Genomic DNA, 18949 nt, shown 5'->3' with positions numbered 1-18949 from the left:
ATGGATTTGGTAGATGGGTATGATAAGATCATAAGGTTTACTTTTGTAGAAGGATTCATATTGAATGGAATAATAGAATTAATTCTATACTCAAATCCACATCTTTGAATTTGAATATTTGCAAGGTGATTCAAATATTGGACAGTGGTGCTATTGGATGGAGTACTGTAAAACAAGGCTTATGCAATTGATATAGTATGACAACACTTATCAAAGTAGCACAAGATAGCATTGGATATGAACTAATGATATATTGAACTACTCAAGTAACTCATTTGAAAGTTGAATAGTTCGAACTAAGTGGAAGGAATGAATGGCATGAGGTTGGATAGGAATGATATTGGGATTTGGTTCGCGGAGCCTAATGGATAACAAAGGTTCATCACATGTGATATGGGGTAGAGTATCTCCACCCTACTAAAGCAAGGTAAAAATCTAAACTAGAACATGTCGCACTTTACTCAAATAACTCAATTGTTATTTGAATAATATGAACTAGACAACCAGGGGTAAGCTATGCATTATCTGTGAACATGATAAAGAATTATAACTGGTCCTCGAAGATGAGTATGATCATAAGGATCAATTTGGCTAAAGAAACTATGTTGAAACCAGTTATAGGACTGCACTTTTCGCGAAAAGTCATTAGAAGAAGTTTTCCGGATGGAAGAACTTTCTACACGGAAGTTGTAGAGAATTTCATTACAAGCGTATCGCCAAAAGAATCTCTCGGAAAAAGATTATAGGATTTATTTTATAGACGATGTTGCGGATCAAAGGGATACCGCGAAAATAAAGTGGGCGAAAATGACATGCTAAATGTCTACAATGATCTACGGGATTTGCTGATTCCAACGGTATAGGATTTGTTGAAATCCGACGGATAGAACTTAAGATATGAATTTTACAAAACTAGACAGAAGTGGTTATAGTTCTAATGATGTACGAAAAGTTGTCCGAACAAGTTGCTCGGATGGAAAAACTTCCTACATGAAAGTTGTAGAGACTCTAATTACAAATTTAACGAAAGAACCACTATTCTAAACGGAGGTGTAGATCTAAGAAAATAAAATTGTGAAATTGTGTACAACAGTCTACTTAAAAGAACGGCAATAGAATTTTTACCGGGCGAAGGATGCACTGTAGAATGCGTCGAATCGCGGCGTTTCCTCCAAAAAGATTTGCGGATGTTGCCTCACGAACAGCTGCGTCGCTCGAGCAACAGCAGCGCGCTGCGGCGAGAGAAAAGAGAGGCGCGCTCTGGCGCGTGTGTTGGGAGCTGCCCCTTGGGATCTTTTTTTTTTTGACAATCAATACCACATATATTCATAATACAAGCTGGAGCATTTTTTCGTAAGGAAGCGAGGTGGGACAAAAACAAAGCAAAAAAGAAGGGCAGATGCGCTGGGCGCTGGGTGCGGCGCGGGAGCTGACCGCGGCGCTGGGCCAGGCGGCGTGGAAGGCTGGGGCGGGCTGCGCTGGGTCGTGGCCGGGTGGGCCGGGGCAGGGGAGGGCCGGGCGGTGGCTTGCTGGCTGCCGCTCGCGGGAGCTGGGCCGAGCGGCGGCTGGCCGGCCCGATCAGTTTTTTTCTTTTCTCCTTTTCTTCTTTCTTTTATAAAATGAGTTTCGTAATTTCAATTTGAGTGAAACAAATTCCTATAAGTTTGAAAAATTATTTTGCTCAGCCTAGGACAACAAAAATACTTAAATTTTATAAATTATTATTTTATATCATTTTTATTACAATTATGCCACTATGGCTATATGTGATGGTTTCAACAAATGCCTACCAAACCAGTTTATAAAAATTTGTAAAAATCAAAATAGTGTTTTAGGACAATCAAAAAATATTTTTAAAATCCATTTGTGAAAATAAAATAATAATCATATGCACTTGGCATATATGGCTACTTTGGCATATTTTCCAAATAGAGTTTTCTAGCGGTTTGTTTTCTCAAATAAATATGCATTAAGGATTTGAAAACCTTGAAAGCAAAGATATGTTTGATTTTGAAAATACTTTAAAACAAAAAGTCTTTGAGAACACTATTTTGAAATTAATTTGTAAATAAGTTTAAAAAGTTTTAATTCTTTGTGAATTTTCTTTCAATTTTAAACAATCAAGAGTCAAATTTATTTTTATTTTACATTCCAAAATTTTAAAAATTTCGGGATGTGACAGAAAAAGTTCAAAATATAAGGATATTGCTTTGCACCACTTCTATAGTGATTTTTTTAGAAATTCTATTATGTTTCCTTACCTAATGCAAACTCTTCTATTTTTGCACGTATAATCTCGCCTAAATCTGCTCTAGCTTTGGCTTCTAGTATGTTCTTTAATATTCGTGCCAAAAAATATATGGTCTATATTTAGAACCGGAGGGAGTATATTATTAGTGGGATCATGTTAATTCTTTGGGTCCGTCTAGCGCCCATTCATTCAGAAGGCTCGTTCTACCTGTTTTAGTGATATTTGCATCCACATTTTATCCTTACCAACATATTAAAAGGAATCCATATAAACAAGATGCATCTTATTTTCCCAAGCTCGTTATTACAAACCTCTCAGTTAAACGTGATTGCCTCGAAGTAAGCACGAAGTTCGTTGAAAGAAAGGAATGTGCTGAGGGATCATGTTAATTCTTTGGGTCCACCTAGCCCATCCATTCAGACCGCGTCATCCACACATCTATACCTAATAATAAAGAAAATAAGGTTTCTTGTTCGTCCATCCTCATTTTTACCGTTTTACCCTCCCACCAAACCACATAATACCACCAAATTAACACCATACCGTTTTACTTTTTTTTCTTCTATTGACACCATATCGTTTCACTTTCTTTTCCCTTCCTTTCTCTCCCGTGAGCTGCCGAAGACCGGCCTCGATTCGTCCCGCGAGAACCATGAGGACGAACAAGGCAAACAACAACCCACGGGTACGATTTGAACCCTGTTGGGACTCAGGTCAGAGCAGGCGCCCACGGGCAACCCGACATGGACTCCGTTTGGCAAGCTGAAGCCAATAAAAACAGACTCGATACCCTTGACAGAAACCCGCATCGACTGCAGGTTCCGCTGCTCCTGTCGCCCGTGCTCGACATTTACGTCGTCTCGCCATCGCCAGAAATCGATCTGCGCCGCTCTTGCCGTGAGTCTCGAACAATTTTATCGTTCTCGAACAGTATCTCCGTCTCATCACGTACAGAGGTCGTGGCTGCCACGAAGACAAGAAGACAAGGAGATTCGATTCCCTTCATGCCAAACTCGTCGGCGCCATCCTCGAACAGTCTCATCGTCTCGTCAGGTACGGTGGTGGTGGACAGGAGATTTTATTTCGCTCATGTTTCCCGTCCCCATCCTTCCGGCCTCCGGCCGGCTGCTGCACCCACAAATCCGCGTCACCCATGGATCTCCAGCACATTGGCGTGAGTGTGCCCGAGTGATCCTCTCGGTCCCGACTGTTGCACGCCCGTCATCGAGGGTCAGCGCCGGACCAATGCCGCCATTATGGTGATCGCCTGATGCTCCTCTCCGTGTATGTACCGATAATGTAGGAATTATAAAGTGTGGCTTGCAACATTTATACTACATTATTTATTCCCTGGAATTTCTGTGTTGAATATTACCATTGCATTTGAATATCGCTTGCTGTACTTAAATGGAATATGTTTAAGGAAGCCATTTACTGGTATACTGGAACACAAGTATATTATTTATACTGGAATTATACTATGTATAAAGCCCGGGCACAGTGATTATCGTGAAAGCCAGGTTGTTCATATGTTGGCTATATGAATTGATTAAAGCCTGTGAATTTGAGTGTTTGTTTCAAATTCAACACGTGACTCACACACGTGTGCTTATGGGACAAGTTGCAGATTAAGGCTCCTAGATGGATAACAATGATCGTGGTTGGTTTGTTAGCCTGGAGTCTTTATTTAAACAGATATATCTGGAATACTTATCTCACGGAATTACGGTTTAAATAAAACCGGAATTAGCACTATATAAAGGTCCCTAACCCCTAGCCTCAAATTGATCATTGTGAGCGGCACCACGGAAAAGGATCGAGGAATAGGGGTTAGACCATTTTCGTGCTAAGATCCGACATTGGTATCGAGCCAAATTAGGGTACGCACGTTCTAATCCTTGAGCGATTATCGATCCGGAGATTGGAAAGCCTTACAGCTTTACGGGAATCCGCTGCGAACTCTGCCCAAAACCAATCTGGAGGAGAGGAACGTACCTGACCAAGCACGCTCCGCATCAATCCAAAAGAAAAGTCGTTGCTGCTCCCGGAAACAAAATTCGATCTTTTCCCCAACTCCACGCACAGGACCACGATCTACCATACCCAGCGCCACCCGCCGCCGCCCGCCTACCGCCGCCAACTCTGCACCGTCTTGCCCGGCCCCGTGGTCTACCTCGACCGCCGCCTCGTCAAGGACGCTCGCCGCCGTCGCCTCGGTCTGCATCACTTCGCCCCGCCCCGGTGCGCCGCCTCGCTGACCTTCCGATCTCGCTGGGAACGCCACCTCCTCAAGCTCGTCGTCGTCGAGTTGTCTGCATCGTCCAATATCTACCAACACCAACCTGTACGTTGCTCTGCTCCTCTCCATCGGTAGTGCACGGAAGTTGTTCGACGTAACGCCCACAAGGAAGAAGCGCATCAAACTTTTTGTAAGCACCTCTGTCCTCAATGGCCTCCAATGCTGTGTTTGCTGAGCTCATGCGTGCGTACAAGCTGGATGGAAATAACTTCACCGTTTGGAGGAGGAAGTTGCCGTATTTGCTTACTTCGAGAACATTGACTATATTGTTGAGATGGCTGAACCAAACCATCCAGCTGAGGATGCTACAGATGAGGAGAAGCAGGAATATGAGGATGAACTCGAAGCAATACAAGAAGGATAACAAGACTGCCAGTAGTTTTCATGCTTGGTTCAATGGCAGATTCTTTGGCTGCAGAGTATGAGTCCGAAGATACAGCTTATGGCATTATGCGAGAGGTTGGAACAAGATTTTGGGGAAGTTTCTCTGATGAAAGTGTTGGGCCTAGTAAACATGTTCATAAACTCAAAGATGGGTGATAAATCTGTCAATGAACACTTGAACAAGCTCGTTGTCTTGGCTGAAGAACTAAAATCTGCTGGCTATCCGTTTCAGGAGGAAGTCCAAGTAATGGTGGTCCTTAACTCTTTGCCACCATCATGGGAACAATTTAAAATTTCCTTTTGCCATTCCGAACGTACAGATCAACATGAGGAACTTAAGGCAGCACTTGTTGATGGAGGAAGACAGAAAGAAGAACCAAGGGAAAGAAAGGGTCTCTCATCATGCGGAGCTACACCTTGGTGAGCATAAAAGTAACAACAATAAGAGGAACTGGAATAAAAGGAAGTCAGATCATGATTTGAGGGACAAAATTAACTTCAAGCGTGATCAGAAATACCAAAGAGATGATAGAAGCCATAGAGATGACAGAAGGGACAAGGGACAGCGCAACAATTACAACAACTACAACTCTTACCAGAAGCTTGATAAGAACAATTATAAGTGTCATAATTGTGGTGAATCCGGACACTTCAGATCTGAATGCTCAAAGAGGAGGAAGCCAAATGATAATCGGAACAAGACCGATAAGGAGGAAGCCGCAAGGGGAACCACTCCCCGAAGGTATACCAAATGTCTTTGTTTGCACTCGAATCATTATTTACTACTACTTTTCAGAATAGTTGGGTTGTAGATTCTGGTTGTACTCGCGCACATTGCTAGGAAGTATAGTTCTTTTACTAAGATCAGAACAATTCCTAAAGGAACTAGACATGTCTACTTAGGAACTAATGCTAAGGCAGACATACTTGGAATTGGAAACTATACAATAGAACTCCCTAATGGAGGAAAACTAGTACTGGAAAATGCATTGTATGCACCCAATATGAGAAGGAATCTAATATCAGTATCAAAATTAGAAATTGTTGGATACAAAGTTCTTTTTGGAGACCGTAAAGTCAAAATTCTGTTAAATGGGAATCTGGTACATTATGGCGATAGACATGATGGTCTTTATTTTTTGAATGATATCATGGAAGATGATTGCATGGTAGGTGAAGACAACTCAATTGTGAGGAATATAAATGGAGACAACAATTGTTCTGAGTCATACCTTTGGCATTTGCGTCTCGGACATATATCTAAAAATAGAATTAAGAGACTTATAAGTTCGGAATTTTGAACTTTAAGTGGGAGGATTATGGCGTATGTGAAGCTTGTATAATGGGGAAAATGACTAGGTCACCTTTTCCCAAAGCCAACAGATCAATAGAACCTCTAGCCATTGTTCACTCGGACATATGTGGTGAATTTTCCACACCCACTTTGGGAGGGCAGAGAGTTTACTTCATTACATTCATAGATGATTACTCCAGATTTGGGTATGTGTACCTTCTTAAGCATAAATCAGATGGATTTGAAGCTTTCAAAGAATACAAAGCGGAGGTGGAAAATCAATTAAATAGGAAAATCAAGATCCTAAGAACTGATCGTGGAGGTGAATACACATCAGGAATACTAGACGATTTTTGTAAAGAACATGGCATTGTCCATCACTATACCTTACCCTATACACCACAACAAAATGGAGTGGCGGAAAGAAGGAATAGGACTTTAATGGACATGGTTAGGTCGATGATGGCATATTCTGATTTACCTCTATCTTTTTGGGGAGAAGCTTTACATACAGCCGTTTATTTGTTGAACCACTCTCCATCCAAGGCAGTAACTGTCACACCTTATGAATTGTGGAAGGATAGGAAACCCTCTTTGCTCCATTTAGCAGTTTGGGGCTGCAATGCTCAAATAAGAGTACCAAGTCAGTTGCGCACTAAGCTACAGCCAAAGAGCACCCCTGGAATATTTATTGGCTATGCGAAGGGATCAAAAGGCTATCGTTTTTATGATCCAGAAAATAAGAAATTAATTGAGAGTGGAGATGCTATTTTCCTAGATCAAGATACACCCCGCCGTGCTAAACGTGCTAGGGTGGAATTGCTTGTGCGGCAAACAGAAAATTATGAGATGCATGAAACTGGTAATGCAAATCAGGAAAATAATGATTTAGGCCACAACTCTACCACAACTAGCATGCCTAGGAGAAGTGGGAGGAATACACAGGCACCATCTTATTTGGATGAATACTATGTTTTCTTGGGGGAGGTATACTCTAAAGTTCATACATTAGAGGAAGAACCAAAATCATTCAAATCTGCATTAGCTAGTCCAGAATCTACTCTCGGATGGAAGCCATGCATGAGGAATTAAACTCTATGAGGAAGAATAATGTTTGGACACTTGTTGATTTGCCCAAACATCGGAAACCAATAGGATCTAAATGGATATTTAAACGGAAACTAAATGCATCCGGAAATGTAGATAAATATAAAGCTAGACTTGTAGCTAAAGGATACACACAAAAGGAAGGAATTGACTTTGTGGAAACCTTCTCCCCTGTGGCAAAATTTACATCTATACGGATCATAAGTGCACTGACCGCATATTATGATTTGGAACTACACCAGATGGATGTAAAGACTGCATTTTTGAATGGTAATTTAGAAGAAGAAATATACATGAGTCAACCAGATGGATTCGTGGAAAAGGGAAATGAAGGGAAAGTTTGTAAACTGAATAGATCAATTTATGGCCTTAAACAAGCCTCACGGCAGTGGTATATTCTTTTTGATAATGCTATCACGTCTTATGGTTTTTCCATGACGGAAGGAGATCATTGCATTTACTTCAAAATAGTGGGAGACATATTTGTTTTGTTATCTCTCTATGTTGATGATATTCTTATTGCTTCTAATAATAAATCAATGTCTGCTGGAAGTTAAAAGTTGGTTGTCTAATAATTTTGACATGAAGGATATGGGAAACGCTTCCTATGTTTTGGGAGTGGAAATACATAGAGATAGAAGGAATAGAACTTTAGGATTGTCTCAAAAGGCATACCTTAATACTGTACTCGAAAAGGTTCTCTATGGACAAATGCAAGCATGCTCATGTACCTATAATAAAGGGAACTAAACTCAGCGAGGAAATGTGTGCTAAAACTCCGGAGGAAAAGAAATTTATGAGCGATATTCCTTATTCATCCGCTTTGGGTTCTTTAATGTATGCAATGCTATTTACAAGGCCTGATCTGTGCCATGCCGTGGGTTTATTGAGTAGATACCAATCTAATCCGGGAGAATTACATTGGAAGCAAATCCTAAATACTTTACGCTATGTGAAGGGAACTGTGGACTATCACTTATGCTTTAATGGGCACAATCTACAACTACGGGGCTTTACCGATGCTGATTGGCAAGGGGATCCGGACGAACGGAGATCTACTTCTGGTTATATATTCAAGCTAGGAGGAGGTGCAATATCATGGAGGAGCAAGAAGCAAGATTCTCGTAGCGGTTTCTTCGATGGAGGCTGAGTACATTGCTGCATCGAAGCTGTCAAGGAAGGCGTCCGGCTGAAGGAGTTTCTTGCCTCTCTCAAGGTGGTGCCAAGTGCATCAAATCCTGTTACAATTTTCTGTGATAATCGAGCGGCGATCAAGGTTTCAAAAGATCCCAAGTTTCATAGTAAAACCAAACATATTGAGGGAAGGTATCATTTTATTCGTGATATTATCAATAGATTAAAGACAATTCGTTTAGAGTATTTGCCTAGTCTGGACATGGTTGCCGATCCACTGACTAAGCCACTTAGTCAGGAAAGTTTTTGTAAACATGTGTCAAACATGGGTCTTCGGTTATGGTCTTAAATGTTTTAGCCAAGTGGGAGATGTAGGAATTATAAAGTGTGGCTTGCAACATTTATACTACATTATTTATTCCCTGGAATTTCTGTGTTGAATATTACCATTGCATTTGAATATCGCTTGCTGTACTTAAATGGAATATGTTTAAGGAAGCCATTTACTTGGTATACTTGGAACACAGTATATTATTTATACTGGAATTATACTATGTATAAAGCCCGGGCACAGTATTATCGGGAAAGCCAGGTTGTTCATATGTTGGCTATATGAATTGATTAAAGCCTGTGAATTTGAGTGTTTGTTTCAAATTCAACACGTGACTCACACACGTGTGCTTATGGGACAAGTTGCAGATTAAGGCTCCTAGATGGATAACAATGATCGTGGTTGGTTTGTTAGCCTGGAGTCTTTATTTAAACAGATATATCTGGAATACTTATCTGCGGAATTACGGTTTAAATAAAACCGGAATTAGCACTATATAAAGGTCCCTAACCCCTAGCCTCAAATTGATCATTGTGAGCGGCACCACGGAAAAGGATCGAGGAATAGGGGTTAGACCATTTTCGTGCTAAGATCCGACAGATAAGACTTGGATGCATAGGAAAATCCATCACAAGAAGTGCGTGCTACAGCAGGGAGCTGCAATCTTTCAATAGACAACGTTAACATCCGGATTCAGATGTTGGCAGCAACAGTCAGCCATCATCGTTCCAAACGTCACAAACTGCAGCCTGGCAATCTTCAGTTTATGCATAAACGAATTCAGAAACTCTTCTTAGTTTGAGGAGTTCAGACTCGTCTTATAGAACATAGCAAAAAAAGGATTAATTTTGTACCATTTTACTAGGTAGATTCACACTCATAAAATATATCTTTGCAAGCGAACACATTTTCATGATTTTGCAGCAAAACGAATAGTTCCGCTAACTACCACCAGCAGCTTCCTAAATCATTACTGCACCTGCATCTGCCACTATTAGTTTTTGAAAAATTACAAAATAAAACAAAAAAATAAGGGAAGAATAAGAAATTTTATGGCGGGTGTAACAAAACTGAAGAGATGAGATGAATTTCACAGAAGAAACAAATGATTAAAAAAATGACAACAACGCTATTTCAGTTGTGGGTGCTGCACTAGCGTGGTTGTCTTAATAGGTATCTTGACTTCAGCCAATGGTAGGACATGACAACAAAGCTATTTCAGTTGTACCTACATCTAAATCTGGAATTCTTCGTTTAGAAAAATATGATTTTTAATTGTTGAATTTTATGTGGTATACTCCCTCCGTTGCACCAAAAGTTTCTTACATTTATCAAAAATTGAATTTCAGTGTATGGGAGTCGTGTTTTGGAACATGGGAGAATATAACTTACACATATTTTCAATTTAAAAAAAAAAATAAAACAAAAAAATCGCACATACTTCACATGCTATGCGCTCACAAAGTCGTTTCATAAAAAATCGACGACGTGTGTAAAAAGATAAAATTTAGTACTAAATAATGGTTTTCACAAGATAAATTTCCTCTTTTTTATATAGACCAAAAAAAAATTTGGGTTTTCGTGAAACTAGACGAACGAGGCACATATATTATGGAGATATACATGTCCAATTGTTTTCCAAAAAACTTCGACGCTTCGAAATATGATTTTTGGTAGAGGGAGCATACGCGAACATGAGCCGAATTGAGTAGTGTCTAGATACATCCAACTTTTGATAAATCTAAGACACTTCTAATGGGATGGACGAATTACAAATTTTCAACAACCGTAGCAACGCACGTGCACTTTTTCTAGTTTGAAATAATTTTAGTTGCAACCATTGTGTGACTGAAATATAGTCAGGTCCACCTAATACTCATTAGAACGAGAGTTTTCTTAGTTCTGATTTGTATTACGTTCACCTACATTTCAAAAAATAGTTGCACCCATGGTGCAAGTGTTTTTTTTTTCAATTCAGTTGAAAAACCATTTTCAAGCACGATGCAACAAGATTTTTTTTAACTTGTATCTGATATGCAAGTAACAAACACAGATATTGATGTCAGCATCCAACGGTTAATCATCATCAGTTGTACAAAGAATACTAAAATTAATAAAAACTACAAACAGTTCGCTGGCCGGACCATGTAGCAATGACTACAAGTATTTGAACAAGCTGAAGGCACGCCACCACCCACACTTTTCCAATCTACAGTTTTCATCTTTGGCTATAGTTGCTGCTTCCACACCAATGAAGACGAAAACCCATGAGGTTCCAGAAGATTCTCTGAACACAGAACTCCAAGCGCCCTCCATTGATGATAAGATGCAGCACCGGTAACCATCAAAAGATTAAACAAGAAAGCACAGATGCCTAGGGAAGTGGACGAGGATGGTAAGACTACTCATAATGGGAGTAACATAGGTACTCCCTCCTGCATATAAGTTTTGGTCAAAGTTAAACTTTATATAGTTTAATCATTTATATTAGTAAAAATATAAACATATACAATAAAATAATAAATTTTAAGAATTGTTATGAAATATATTTTCATATTATATGCATTTGACATGGTAGATCTTTGTATTATTATCTATATTCTTGATCAAAGTTTGCACAGTTTGACTTGCGCGAAAAATTATGCACAACATAAAATGGGCAGGAGGGAGTAGTAACATCACACATTTCAATACATTTTGGTGACATGGCATGATAATAAATAAAGAAAGAGACTGAGGTGGTAACTAGCTATGTTACCATAACATGACACATGCATCTCAAGACAAGATGAGTCTACAACCTAATAAATATGACATTGCATGATACCGCACATGTGTTACTACTCACTATATAGGTAGTAACACAGAGTAGTAACATGTGCATGTTACTATTCTACATTACTCCCCACTATAACTAGTCTAAACGCTGAGTAACAAAGAAATCTTTAATTGATGAATATGATGCTGATAAAATATAAGATGACACCGGATTTGATGAGAAAATCTTTGGCTTTTTTTGTCCCCTTCTTCATCGATGTCTAAAGAATCAGATTGAATAGAGAAAATTAGTTTGCACAAACGAAAAAAATCCTCCAGAGTTGGAATTGGATGTTAATACTTTGAGTATCGTTGTATGTGAAACAATCAAACAAGTACGCATGAACAAACAGGAATAGGAATGACACCAGCAAGTTGAACGAGTGAGTAGACAGAGATTGCAGCGGCGATGCCTTCAACAAAAGAATGCTTTCGCTGGCCACCGGCAATCGATGGACTAGAACCGATCAGGCCGGACCCATATGACGAGCAAGATCGGAACCTCTCCATATCAGTGATGACCTCCATGACCCATCGACACTGGAAAGTTGATAGCGGTGAAGACCACCAGCCACCATCGAGGAAAGCTGAAACCACGACACGAATTGACCGCACCCACATACTGACAGTAGGTCACCACCCCCACCCCCTCGTCGCCTTCTCCTTGCACCGCCTGTAGTTCAAGCCAGCCCAGGCCATGGAGGTTGCCGCCACCACCACACATCCATGGGCCTAAACCCTGGACACCGCATACAACTTATCTGCAGATGCCGCCCACCACCTCTATAGATCGCTGCTGCACCAACCCCCTGAGCAACTTTGGTATCGGGGCCGCCACCACCATGGACGACGCCCACGACAGCGTTGGCTAGGGAAAGAAGACATGCAATGGAGGGGGTTCGTCGTGCTATGGTTTGCGCCCCAGGCGTCGCCCTAGGGAGCGACACGGGTGGAGGGGAGGGGGAGGGTTATGTGGTGGTCCGGATATACTCCCATTGCTTAGGAAGAGTGGATTGACTTTTGACGATGATGCAATTCTTCTGGAACGAGATCCTCCGACTTACTCACTCGGTACTGCAGAGGGACGTTCAAGGCTGGGGTTATGTCCGATCACATCCGACGACAACCTATTAAAACCTCTCAGAACACAGTAGTGTGACTCGGCCCAAAGCCCACTTTAACGAATGGGTGGAGAAAACAGCTCTCGGTCTCGGGAAAATTATATTTCATCCCCGTTCCCCTTCACTCGCCATCGTCATTCATTCACCGAAGCTCGACGGCACACCCAGGTCTTTTGACCATGCCATCGCGGCCGCTCCAAACCAGCTCTCGTTCCTCCTTGTCGCGCCGGTCGACCTATGCGTTTCGTCTGCCCCAGAGCACGCCCACCGCGTCCTCCACGAGGAGGAGAAGTCGGTCAAGTTTCCACCGGTGACCTCAGCGTTGCCGTTTGCCGGGCGCACACCGGCCGCATCCTCCAAGCGGAGGAGAAGGAGTAGTGTCATCAAACATTTGGAAAGAGTTTTTCGACTAAGGCATGAGAAGTTCACTAATACCTCCACTGAAGCTTCACAAAAGCGATGATCCATCTCAACACATATCTTGTGAATGGCAACATAGAAGATCCCAACTTTGTAGAAATGAAGGTTAGTGTAGGTCACCCCATCAAGCTTTGAACGACCCCGAACCGGTATTGGTTCATCTATATGCGGAACCGGAATACTCTTCTCCATGCAAAAGTGTTGGACCTCATCAAACAATTGACCCCAACCACCTTCTCTCATAGAGGCCAACCGATCTTTCACATCACTAACTAATTCCATTGCATGCACAATATTTAGATCTTTCTTTTGTAAAACATGTGAAAGCTCATCCGTGATGGCAAGCAACTTTATCATTAGCTTTAAAATAAAAACGAATTTGTAGTCCTCCATTTTCTCTATCCAACCCACCGCTTGGGTCAATCCACAGCTCTCATCATTGACCTCACGGAGAACATACAATGTTCCCGCCCACATTTGGTGCACACGAAGCAATATTGTATAATGTGAACCCCATCTAGTATCCCCGGGCCTAGTGAGACTTGTTTCTTGATTCAAGCCTCTTCCACTAGATATCCCATCCCTCTCAAGAATATCCAAAATATGTTGATGATGTTCTTCCCTGAGCACATCTCTTCTTTTGAAAGATGAGCTTGATGTGTTCACAATCCCTGTGAGCATGGTGGAAATTCCAAGATGTTCTCTCCCAAAATTCAAAAGGATCCTCTCCAAGTGTTGCGCAGAAGAAGTCACCAAGGTGATTATGGGAGAAATTGGTGATAAGAACTTCTCCGTTCTTATTGATGAATCACGTGATATATCCGTCAAAGAGCAAATTCCAAGATGATCTCTCCCAAAATTCAAAAGTATCTCTCCAAGTGTTGCGCACAAGAAGTCACCAAGGTGATTATGGGAGAAATTGGTGATAACAACTTCTCCGTTCTTATTGATGAATCAGGTGATATATCCGTCAAAGAGAAAATGGCGGTAATGTTGAGGTTCGTAGTGGTGTCTGTGGGGCCCCGGACTAGCTGTCCGAGACACCCGTTATGCATATACATTCACGATCCCATGATCAGTGTGTCGTGAAAGCATAACCGAACTGTTATCAAATACATCATCCATTACATTACCGAATAAATAGATTACAACAGGTCACATGACCAATACTTACATAAGGGCCGCAATGGCAGGAGATCAACAATCACACAGCGGAAATACTTCAGACGAAAGCGTTCACATGGCCCAAGTCATGCCATAACCCTACAGGCAACTGACTGGGAAGACGTTCCTAGATCGCATAGACGTCGTCGACTCCTTCTTCATCTGTCGGATTCCACCAAGTCTGGCCAAGTAAATAGCCAGGGACAAAGCCATGAGTACATTATGAATTGTACTCGCAAACCACCTTAGAGAGAAGTAAAGGATATGGCAGTAGCAAGGAACAGTCACTATTCTAGGGTTACAAGGAGTGAGAGATAGTTTCTCTCGAGAGTATGACATCCCTATATCTTTGTTGAAAACCTTTTTGAAAATAAGTTTCTTTTAAAGACTAATAGGTAAGGCGACCCATTTTCCTTTCCGGCCATCTCAATTTGACCAAAACAACTTTTCCAACTTTCCACCGTACCTCCCAGGTACATTTCCACCAGTCCCACTGGTATCCTTTTCCAAAATATTTTTGAGAAAACACTTTTATAAACCAAAACTCTTCAGGCTAAGCAACAGCCTTCCCAACCGTCCATAACCGCGGACACGGCTATTCGAATAGTTTTCACTCTGCAGAGGTCGTACACTTTCCCCACAAGATCCGATAAATCCGCCGGGATCATCCTCGGTTCACCAAGCGTCAAAACGCGAGGTTCGGATAACCGATCGCAGCTTTTCGCTTGCTCGCCTTAGCCTAAGACATGCCGCCTAGAGTTGTACCTCCCAACACCAGAGTCCGAGGGGTCGTTTACCCAGGAGTAGCAAATTCCCCGACCAGCTCGACCCTCCGGAATGCCGCGACCAACTGCGGGACATTATTCAATGGGAGCTCATAGGTTGTACCCCTGCCATCTAAAGAGAAGGAAAAGCGTCCCCAGTACGTCGGGAAGGCCCGGTCGATAGGTGTCCATGCTCGGACTACCCCTTACACTTGCAGGACCTAAACTAAGGCGAGACAAACTACTACACTACGCCCCGTGCCCACTTTGGGGTAATGTGGTTGCACTGTCTTTTAGTCCGGGTGAATACTTAGGCGCTAAAGTTTTCGAAAACATTTTCTTTCCTCCACTTACCTCCAGCAATTTCTTTCCAAAACCCTTTTTGCCTTTCATAAACTCACACTTGGGCAGGGCTACCCCATTCCAAGGTTTTCGAAGAACTTCCTTTCTTGAAAACTTTTTCATAAACCTTTTTCAAAAGGGCTCCCATCCTATAGTCCAGCTTTTCTTGAAAATGGCGACAAGAAGGATAAGGTGTTAAGCACCATATCACTAACAAGTATTTATTTATTGGGTATCAACGAGGGCTGCACCCGTAAGGGTGGAATAATAAAACACCGAGTGGCATGACCACTCACACAAATAAATAAAACATGCAATTTATAAAAGTTCTAATAATGCAAGAGTAAGATAATTAGGATGAGATATGCATCAAGAGGTGGCTTGCCTTGGTTGGCTATTTGTCCCTGGACTTCTTCTTCACGAAACTCTGCTCTTCCTTCCTCTTCGAAATCATCACCAATATCCTCTCATTCTTCTCCGATAGTGTTCGCATTCTAACGTCGCAAAATAAAAGGCACACAATCAACATACAAGCCAAACAACACACAAGAAATTTTACAGACAAGTAAAATATAACTAGAGAAACACTACAAAGTAATGATAAGCTCACATAATACTAGGTAATTTATTTCTCACTTCTAAACAAAAGCAACTCAATTTCCTAGTAGCAAATATGCCTAGAACCCTAAATAACTAGCTAAAACTCTTAGTACCAAAACAGTGGGTAAGTTTATACCTACAGGTAGGTATGATCTCGAGAGAGTTCAACCAACTTGGTTTGGCTTCAAAAACATCTATACATTATTTTTAAACATTTTTGCAAGGTCGCAAAACATATAACTAGTTTATTTTGCTCAAATAACTCAATACAACTCCAGCAAACAAACCCTATACCAGTGGATAGTTATTCAAACATAGAACATAAAAAAAATTGGATTCCATAATTTTAGACTTGTTAATTATTTTTAATAAACATTTTATTGCAGAAAGGGAACATTTCAGAGTTAAAAGGCACAGATATTCTATGTTGCTGATGAAGATTTGAACTCTGTATATGTTGAACAGCAAGGTGCATTGGTTCTGGTAAAATTGGTTTCAATCAAAAAAAATACTTTTGAACTCTCCAAATAATTTTCCAAATCCATAATTGAGCAGATTTAGTTTTCTGGTTAGTTTGAATTTTATGCAGGGGCGTGCAATACCACCAATGCCAAAATGTTGGTATTTCCATACAAGACGCCACCAAATTTGGTTTACTCACGAAAGTTCTCTAAAACTTTTTATATTGGATTTAAATTGCTACTGCATGACTTTGCAATACGAATTACTGAGAGTGACTCGTAGAAGATCTTGGTTTCAAAATAGTTTCAGAAGATAGATAACTTACTGGGCTACACTAGGAATTTTAGATCTACGGATTTAGAGCAACACGGAATGTATGGAGAATTTATTTCTAAGCATTCAGATCTGGCTTCTATGGAATTCCTAAAAAAACAAGAATGGGTCGATTTGAGGAGATCAGGGAAAATCCAGAGCGGACCAGCCCAATGCGTTACCCACAATGCGGGAGGGAAAATAGGCAAATATCCTGACCATGGGCCTTGCACGCTAGCAACTAACAGCAAAGCAAATAGTCTCATGCATCGCTTGGATGAAGATCTATCGGGCCGAGATGATTCCCATCGCTCACCACGACCAAACGACCGCAAGGCCGCGACCTAGCGATGGAGGCGGACAGAGAGAAGATGGAGATGGTCGGAAAGCTCACCGCGAGCCTTGGAGGCGACAGAGGAGACGCGGTGGTGGCGGAGGATGGAGCGACGCGAAGCGGTAGCTCGGAGACGCTCGCTTCATGACTCCGGCACGACGCAGATGCGCGGACGAGCGCGCAGACGACGACTCAGACGGCTGCAAGGTTGACGATGCTGCCGAAGAAGTCGACGTTGACGGAGGGTAGTGCTCGCAGGGGCTCGGCTCGGGAAGACGGAGGGAGACGCAGGAGACGGAGACGCGTTGAGTGGCTCGGCTCGGCCGACACGGACGTGCTCGACCGCTACCGCACGTCGACAAGGACGAGGGCGTTGATGGCGGCGAGCTCCGCCTCGGTGCACAGCGACCAGTCATCGGCGACGTTCCCTGGACAGGATAGAGGGAGGGGTTAGGTTGAGCAGGGAGACAGGGAAATAGCAGGTGGATTCCAGAAATAAGAGAGAGGTCAAGGGAGCGGCCCGTGCTGAGCGCGACATGCAGGAGTTCGCGTCCACGGCGGCGCTCCGGTCGAAGATGAGCACGGAGGAGGGAGTCTGAGGGGAGGAGGCTTAGTCCGGGGTTGTTCGGGACGGAGTGGTGTCCGAAAAACACACAAGATGATACCAGGGTGAACTCATATACGGCTGCCATCGGGGTGCATCGTGGACGACGTCCATGGAGTCCGCAGAGTGGAACGGCTGCAGCGATTGGGTGAGCTGGGCGGTGCACGAGACAGCAGGAAGGGGCCAAAACTCGGAGGAGGCGTGCAAGAGAAGGCATGGGAGGCACGTCCTGCCTAAGGCTGGCTCGGGGAAGGACATTCCAGTGGCCGCACGCCAGTTGTTCGACGCAGCGTCGGCGTCGAGAGCGAGGTGGAGAACGGTCGGGGCGGACGAGAGAGAGGGATGGCACGGCATAGGGTTCGATCAGAGAACGGATAGGGGAGGCAAGAGGCAAGACGTTTAGAGTAGAAACGAGGGCGAGAATGAGAGGATAGTCCCGGACGTCTTTGTTCCAAGATGAAATCGACACAATTTCACATTTTCTCTTAGACCGACCGGGGCTCGAATTGGCTTGCTTCCTCCTTCGGACTCGAGAGGCTACTACCAGCTTCCCAAATAATTTTCCACCGTATAGAAAGGCAAAGAATCAAGATCAGGGAGAAGGCTCAAAGATAGACGTTTAAACGGAAACGCAGAATAGTCGCTGAGTTATGTTTTCGACAGTTTCGGATTACAGTGATTAGTCGTTTTCACATTTTTACCAGGAGCAAACGAATGCACTTATTTGGTAGATTATTGATCTAGTTTGATAAGCAAACATCAGGGAATACTAGGAATTTTAGATAACCTTATTTGCTGGAGATATGAGGATTTGGGAGGAGTGGAAAGTCAGACCAAAATACACTTTCAGAAGAACACTAAAATCCAGTGTTTTGACAGTAGCGAGTTTTGAAGATTTCCTCATTTTTCCCAGAGTGATGTGAAGCTCTAAAAGGGGTTAGTCTTTTCCCAGGATGATGAGAATAGTACCAAGATTGTAGGAAATTTTATACATCGATTTTTACGGAACAACAGGGAAAATGAGAGAGGTGCAAAGTGATGTCCAAAATAATCTGCAGAGATCCTTTGACTACGCTACCGGTAGTTTTTAGAGATCAGGGGATTTCAAAAATTTAGATAGGTCGATAGGGGACTGTAAACAGGATGATTCTTTTTCATAGTTAAAGATGGTACTACCAACTTGGCAGATAATTTCACAAATTATTTTAG

General features: G+C 42.2%; 1 pseudogene; it reads left to right on the top strand.

Moving 5' to 3' along the window:
* Positions 1 to 1399: 1399 nt before the first annotated feature.
* The window catches only part of LOC124696667, a 28231-nt pseudogene continuing 10681 nt past the window's right edge, over positions 1400 to 18949 (top strand).

Source organism: Lolium rigidum, chromosome 3 (assembly GCF_022539505.1).
Source record: "Lolium rigidum isolate FL_2022 chromosome 3, APGP_CSIRO_Lrig_0.1, whole genome shotgun sequence".
Lineage (NCBI taxonomy): Eukaryota > Viridiplantae > Streptophyta > Magnoliopsida > Poales > Poaceae > Lolium > Lolium rigidum.
Note: the sequence above shows the minus strand (reverse complement) of the source record. Positions and strands in the feature narration are given on the sequence as shown.